A 7,102-nucleotide genomic window follows, 5' to 3' on the forward strand; every position below is an offset into this window, starting at 1 on the left:
ATCTGACGTTTACCATCCATCACATCCGTATCCAAGACTCACACAACCATCTAGATACCATCACCACGGCAATCACCCGCACCCTCGCGTAGGAGTTCCTCTTAACCACAGATCTAGGATCAGATTCCCCTACAACCCACACCTAAACACGAACCTTTAAGGAGGATGAACTCATCATCTGAACTACATCAGTGCTAGAAGCAACTTCTACATACTTCTCCTACTCTGCCACATCTTCTCACACCTAAAACACACCTGAACTATCTAGTTCCAATCAGAGAGCTCAAACAATGGTGGTGAGCGCTGTGCTGTGGCCCCGACCCTCGCCTACCTCTAAGGGGACACAGGGTCAGAGGCCTAGTGGACAGGACAGGGTCAGAGGCCTAGTGGACAGGGTCAGGGGTCAGAGGCCTAGTGGACAGAACAGGTAGATTATAGAGGGCAGGACTCAAAGTAAGGGTCATGCAGTCAGGAGATTTAGCATAATGTATATTAAATATAGTGGACTGTTATAAGGTTGTAGTAAGGTTGTATTAAAGTTGTACTACGGTTGTGGGAGGATAAAATACAGTTGTAATCAGATGCAGGGGAGAGCAGATCTTTTGGCAACTACACATTGGTAGTCTGCCGTTATTTTTTATTTCTAGTTCAGGAAATCCCAGGTAGTCACCGTTGTTATCAGGATAATGATTCCTGTTGCCTTTGGAATCATACTGTATGTGCAGTAGTTGTCTTTGTTGATCATKTTTCTCTCCAAAGTGTGTGTAGCATTGTCCGTCTGATGTTTGTTAGCCATGTACTGTATGTCTTTGTCCGTACCCCTTTACTGTGGCCCTAAAATATCTTCAATCTCATTAGACTCACACTAGACTGATTCAGGAAGGATTAGTGCAGAGTAGGTGAATGAAAATGGAGATGGACAGGGCGTGTTGTCTGCGTGTGTAGCTGAAACCTGACAGGATATGCTGGCCTACCGCTATGTAGAAGTCTGTCTCTGACCTCACTGAATGGAATTCTTTGTCAGTCAACGCTCCAGCTAGCAGTTCATTTGTAGTCGGACTCTCTATTTCAACAAGCTGGATACTGTAAATTCTACATTCTGCAGTCCAGGAWAACTATGTCAGTCCCAAAAAAGTTGTATAAAATAAAAATATGGGGGGAAAAAGGTGGAAGTCAGAAAGAAAGACAGACAGGCTCTTGGCTAGGGAGAGGTTGGGGTTGCAAAGTTACTGGTAATTTACCAAAGTTACCGGAATCTTCAGTAATTTTGGTAATTAACAGAAAATGTATGTCAATCTATCGTAACTTTGGTAATTTATACTTGAATAACTTTTTTTTTTTAAAGGTATTCATATATAGTATTAATTGTATTTATAACTGTGTCCATATTGTCCATGAGTTTCTAGTAGATAGACCGTATGGTTCAAGATTTTTTTTGTTGCCTAATTAATGAAGAAAGCGTCTAATCAACAATGGCAGTATTTAAAATGAACTCTGCAACTCTGCCAACTAGTGGCTTTCTTTACAACTGACTCCAGTGTGACACCTAAACATTGACAACAAATACATATTGACATAGTCTACTAAATGAAAGTGTGTAAAAAAACAAAATGATGGATATTTCATATTTTCATACTGAAACACCAATGTTATTCTCTAAATTGATGGTTTATATTTTTTTTTCATCGCATTTTCCTTAGATGGTCACTACAGGAACATCACACGAGAGGAGCGATGTAAAGTGAGAAGTAATGAAATTTTTGTGTGTCATTATGAGAAATACTAATTTTTGTGAACGCAGGGTATAGAATCATATAAGTGAACGTACTAGCTTCTCATGAACCATATTTGTGATTTGAACCACTGAGGAGTCAGGATCTGTTTTTAAACCAATTGGCTAAGATGTGTCTCTAGAGATGGTGGGTGAAGCTGTGCTCTCTTGTGATGGGGGGTGAAAGCAGTGTCTCTAGAATGAGTGGGGCGTTGAAGCCGTGTACATCTAGAGATGGAGGGTGGCAATTGCAGTTTTGGTCCTCATAGAGATTGGGGGCTGGTGAAGGCGGCAGTGTCTCTAGATCGGGGGTGAAGCCTATTGATCTCAGTGGAAGCATGTCTCTGGGTGGGGGGTGAAGCAGCTGTTCTCTAGAGATTGGGGTCGAAAGCCGTGTCTCTAGAGATGGGGGGTGAAGCTGGTGTCTCTAGGGATGGGGGCGGGGTGAAGCTGTGTTCTCTAGAGATGGGGGGTTTGAAGTGTCCATCCGGAGGGCGTAGACCGTGTACTCTAGAGCGATGGGGGGTGAAGCTGTGTCATCTAGGATGGCGGGGGTTGGAAGCTGTGTTCTCTAGAGATGTGAGCTTAGATGGGGTGAAGATGTGTCCTCTAGAGATGGGGGTGTGAAACCTGTTTCTCTAGATTGATGGGGGTAACTTTGTTTCTAGAGCAGTCTCTAGTAAAAAGCCTTGCCTGTCCCATCTCTCTCTCTGACTGTGCCTGTAGACATGTCAATAATTTCTATCTAGAAAAGCTCTCTTGCAATACCCACCCCCCCCCCCCCCCCCCCACACACACACACACAATGGCACAGCACACACACACACAGACTACAGGCTCACACACACACACAAACATTACAGGCTCACACACACACCAAACATACGCCAACACAAAAACATACACCATCACCACACAAAGGCACACACAACACAAACATACAGGCTCACACACACACACACCACACACAAACAACAGGCTACACACACACAGCACAACTACAGGATCACACACACACCACACACACAACACACCACACACACACACAGCACACAATCACACACACACACACACACAGCACATCACACAGGACTACAGGTCACACACAAACAACTGAGCAGCTCACCACACAAAACATACAGGCTCACACAACAAACATCAACAACCTACAGGCTTCACACACACAAAACATACACACACAAATACATACAGGCTCACGACACACCCCCTTCAAGAACCTTCAGCCAAGCCATTAACAAACCACCATAGTCATTTTCAGCACCTTTCACTTCCTATTAATGATGTTGCAGATCGCACGGCCTGCCATCAGATGAATCAGGAGATTCTCACATTATGAAAAAAAAACAAAAAAAAAACCAAAAAATGTGACAGCACAGTCCAATATGGACTACAGTGCCCATAATTGCTACACCCACTAGTGTAGCATTTAACCTCTGACCCCTAGTTCAGGTACCCATGACAACCCCAATAAGCCATCCAGCCTCTCTCATACACTCACTAGCAACCTCAGCAGCAAGTTAGTTTAGTTTAAACCTCGGCAAACCGCTATCTACCTTCTATCAATTGGCATTGGCCTTATAGACTGAGTGTCTAAAGACATTAAATAACATGTCTTCTAGCACTGACCAGTAGGTGCCACTTGTTTGTGTGCAAGAACTGGAACGCTCCAGTGTTTTTCTGCCAACATTCCTGTGTGTGTCAAGAATAGTCCACCACCCAAAGGACATCCAGCCAACTTACACCAACTATAGGAAGCTCTTTGGAGTCAACATTGAGGCCAGACATCTCCCTGTGGGAACATTATTGACACCTTGTATTGTTGTCTGATAGGGTGCAACTAAGTAGTAGTGCCATATATATATTATGTTACTATATATTAGGTTGTTATTATATATAGCATATATACTATAGAAGGTTGTGGCTCTTAATGTTTTGCTACACTCAGTGTATGTGCAACTCCAATATTTCATTCCCCCAGCACATTTTCCTGTTTGCACTTTCTCTAGTTCCCACACACACAGTACGCTGTATTTTTGTTTAGAACATATTAAGTTAACAGTGGTTCATGCTCCATGGGAAGATTTTTGCGTGTTTGGATTCAGTGTTGACGAGAGAACCAAGAGATTCAGCTGGTTAAACCACACAGGAATCACATCCGCCCCATCCTCGATTACAGCTTTAGCTCAGCTACATCAAAGCAGTGTGTCAAGTTAGTTGGAGGAGTGGAGAGGCCTATGTAAGTGAGGCGAGGCAGTGCCAGTGGTCAGGTAGAGGGCCTAGTGCGACAGGGTTTACGGGGTCAGAGGGCCTATGGACAGGGTCAGGTGTCAGAGGCCTAGTGTGGAACAGGGTCAGGGTCAGAGGCCTAGTGGGTAGGCGTCGGGATGACGGGGTCAGAGGTCAGAGGTCCTAGTGGACAGGACAGGTCAGAGGCCTAGTGGACGGGGTCAAGAGGTCAGAGGCCTAGTGGACAGGGTGCAGAGGTCAGAGTGCCAGTGGGACAGGGTCAGGGTGCAGAGGCCATAGTGGACAGGGTCAGAGGGTCAGAGGCCTAAGTGGACAGGGTTCAGGGCAGAGGCCTAGTGGACAGGACAGGGTCAGAGGCCTAGTGGACAGGCGTCAGAGGTCAGAGGCCTCGTGGACAGGGTCAGAGGTCAGAGGCCTAGTGGACACGGTCAGGGTGGGTCAGAGGCGCTGTGGACTGGTCAGAGGTCAGAGGCCTTAGTGGACAGCGTCAGGAGCCTGACAGTGGAAGCGACAGGGTCAGGTTAGTCGGAGGGGTGATTAGGCCTAGGCTGGACAGGCGTCTAGGGTCATGCAGCGCCTAGATGGACAGTTGGCAGGGTAATCAAGGAAGGCCTAGTGGACAAACAGCGGTTCAGGTAGGATCGGAGAGGGTTGAGAGGCCTAGTTGGACAGGGAGCGAGGCGTCAGAGGCCTAGTGGACAGGCGTCAGAGGTCAGAGCCTAGTGGACAGGGTCAGGGGTCAGAGGGCCTAGTGGACAGGACAGGGTCAGAGCGCCTAGTGGACAGGGTCTTAGGGTACAGGGTTAGTCGGAGGGGTGAGAGGCCTAGTGGACAGGGTCAGAGGTCAGAGGCCTAGTGGACAGGACAGGGTCAGAGGCCAAGTGGACAGGGTCAGGGTCAGAGGGCCTAGTGGACAGGACAGGCGGTCAGGTTAGTCGGAGGGGTGAGAGAGGCCTAGTGGACAGGGTCAGAGGTCAGAAGGCACTAGGTGGACAGGGTCAGAGGTCAGAGGGGCCTAGTGGACAGGGTCAGGGGTCGAGAGGCCTAGTGGACAGGTCAGAGGTCAGAGGCTAGTGGACAGGACAGGGTCAGAGGCCTAGTGGACAGGACAGAGGTCAGGTTAGTCGGAGGGGTCAGAGGCCTAGTGAACAGGGTCAGGTTATTGGGTTGGTGAAAGGACTAGTGGACAGGACAGGTCAGGTTAGTTTGTTAGTGAAAGGACTAGTGGACAGGACAGGGTCAGGTTAGTCCGAGGGGTGAGAGGACTACTGACAGGGTCAGAGGTCAGAGGCCTAGTGGACCAGGGTCAGGTCAGAGGCCTAGGTGGACAGGACAGGGTCAGAGGCCTAGTGGACAGGGTCAGGGGTCAGAGGCCTAGTGGACAGAAAACAGGGTAGATTTAGAGGCAGGACTCAAAAGTAAGGTCATGCAGTCAGGAGATTTAGCATAATGTATATAATATAGTGGACTGTTATAAGTTGATGTAGTAAGGTTGTATTAAAGTTGTACTACGGTTCTGGGAGGATAAAAATACAGTTGTAATCAGATGCAGGGAGAGCAGATCTTTTTGGCAACTACACATTGGTAGTCTGCCGTTATTTTTTATTTCTAGTTCAGGAAATCCCAGGTAGTCACCGTTGTTATCAGGATAATGATTCCTGTTGCCTTTGGATCATACTGTATGTGCTAGTAGTTGTTCTCTTGTTGATCATGTTTGCTCTCAAAATGTGTGTGAGTAGAATTGTCCGTCTGATGTTTGTTAGCCATGTACTGTATGTCTTTGTCCGTACCCTTTACTTGTGGCCCTAAAAATATCTTCAATCTCATTAGACTCACACTAGACTGATTCAGGAAGGATTAGTGCAGAGTAGGGTGAATGAAAATGGAGATGGACAGAGCGTGTTGTCTGTGTGTAGCTGAAACCTGACAGAGATTTGCTTGCCTCACCGCTATGTAGAAGTCTGCTCTGACCTCACTGAATGGAATCTTTGTCAGTCAACGTACCAGCTAGCAGTTCATTTTTAGTCGGACTCTCTATTTCAACAAGCTGGATACTGTAAATTCTACATTCTGCAGTCCAGGATAACTATGTCAGTCCCAAAAAAGTTTGTATAAAATAAAAATATGGGGGGGGAAAGTGTGGAAGTCAGAAAGAAAGACAGACAGGCTCTTGCGCTAGGGAGAGGTGTGGGGTTGCAAAGTTACTGGTAATTTACCAAAGTTACCGGAATCTTCAGTAATTTGGTAATTAACAGAAAATGTATGTCAATCTATCGTAACTTTGGTAATTTATACTTGAATAACTTTTTTAAAAAGGTATTCATATATAGTATTAATTGTATTTATAACTGTGTCCATATGTCCATGCGTTTCTAGTAGATAGACCGTATGGTTCAAGATTTTTTTTGTTCTAATTAATGAAGAAAGCATCTAATCACAATGGCAGATTTAAAATGAACTCTCCAACTCTGCCAACTGACACCCAGTGTGACACCAAAACATTGACAACACAATACATATTGACATAGTCTACTACAAATGAAGTGGTGTAAAAAAACAAAATGATGGATATTTCATATTTTCATACTGAAACGCCAATGTTATTCTCTAAATTGATGGTTTATATTTACTGGTAAAAATGTGAAAGTTTCCAGTAATATACCCTCCAATGCAACCTTAACTGTACTTGCTTGGAGAGAATTCTTTTGTGTAAGCTTGTGGAATTGTTGAAGGTGGTATGATAGTGTACTAGGTCAGGTGGATTTCTGCTGGTTATAAAGCCTCTGCTGAAATAAGGAACTGACTGTTTCAGAAGGAAGATGGACGTTGTGTACTGGTACTCTGGCCTGGCCTCAGCCCAGTTTATACTGTCTGGTGTGGTGATAGACATGTTTGACGAAGCATAGTTACATACAGGTACATGGATTTATATATGTGTGTGTGTGTGTGTGTGCTGTGTGTGTCCGTGCTGTTGTGTGTGTGTGTTGTGTGTTCGTTGTTGTGTGTTGTGTGTGTGTTGTCCTCCCTCTGTGTTTGTCGCTGGTCCGCTCGTGTGGTTGTGTG

The 7,102-nt window shown here is 45.6% G+C and overlaps 1 long non-coding RNA gene across 1 annotated transcript; it reads left to right on the top strand.

The window, feature by feature from the left end:
- Positions 1-343: 343 nt before the first annotated feature.
- On the top strand, positions 344-5,398 carry LOC139025541 (uncharacterized). Its single transcript, XR_011477134.1, has 5 exons — positions 344-374; positions 4,363-4,388; positions 4,883-4,935; positions 5,102-5,315; positions 5,371-5,398. It is a non-coding gene; the product is annotated as an uncharacterized lncRNA (long non-coding RNA).
- The last annotated feature ends 1,704 nt before the right edge of the window (positions 5,399-7,102 follow it).

Source organism: Salvelinus sp. IW2-2015, unplaced genomic scaffold (assembly GCF_002910315.2).
Source record: "Salvelinus sp. IW2-2015 unplaced genomic scaffold, ASM291031v2 Un_scaffold2823, whole genome shotgun sequence".
NCBI classification, from domain to species: Eukaryota; Metazoa; Chordata; class Actinopteri; order Salmoniformes; family Salmonidae; genus Salvelinus; species Salvelinus sp. IW2-2015.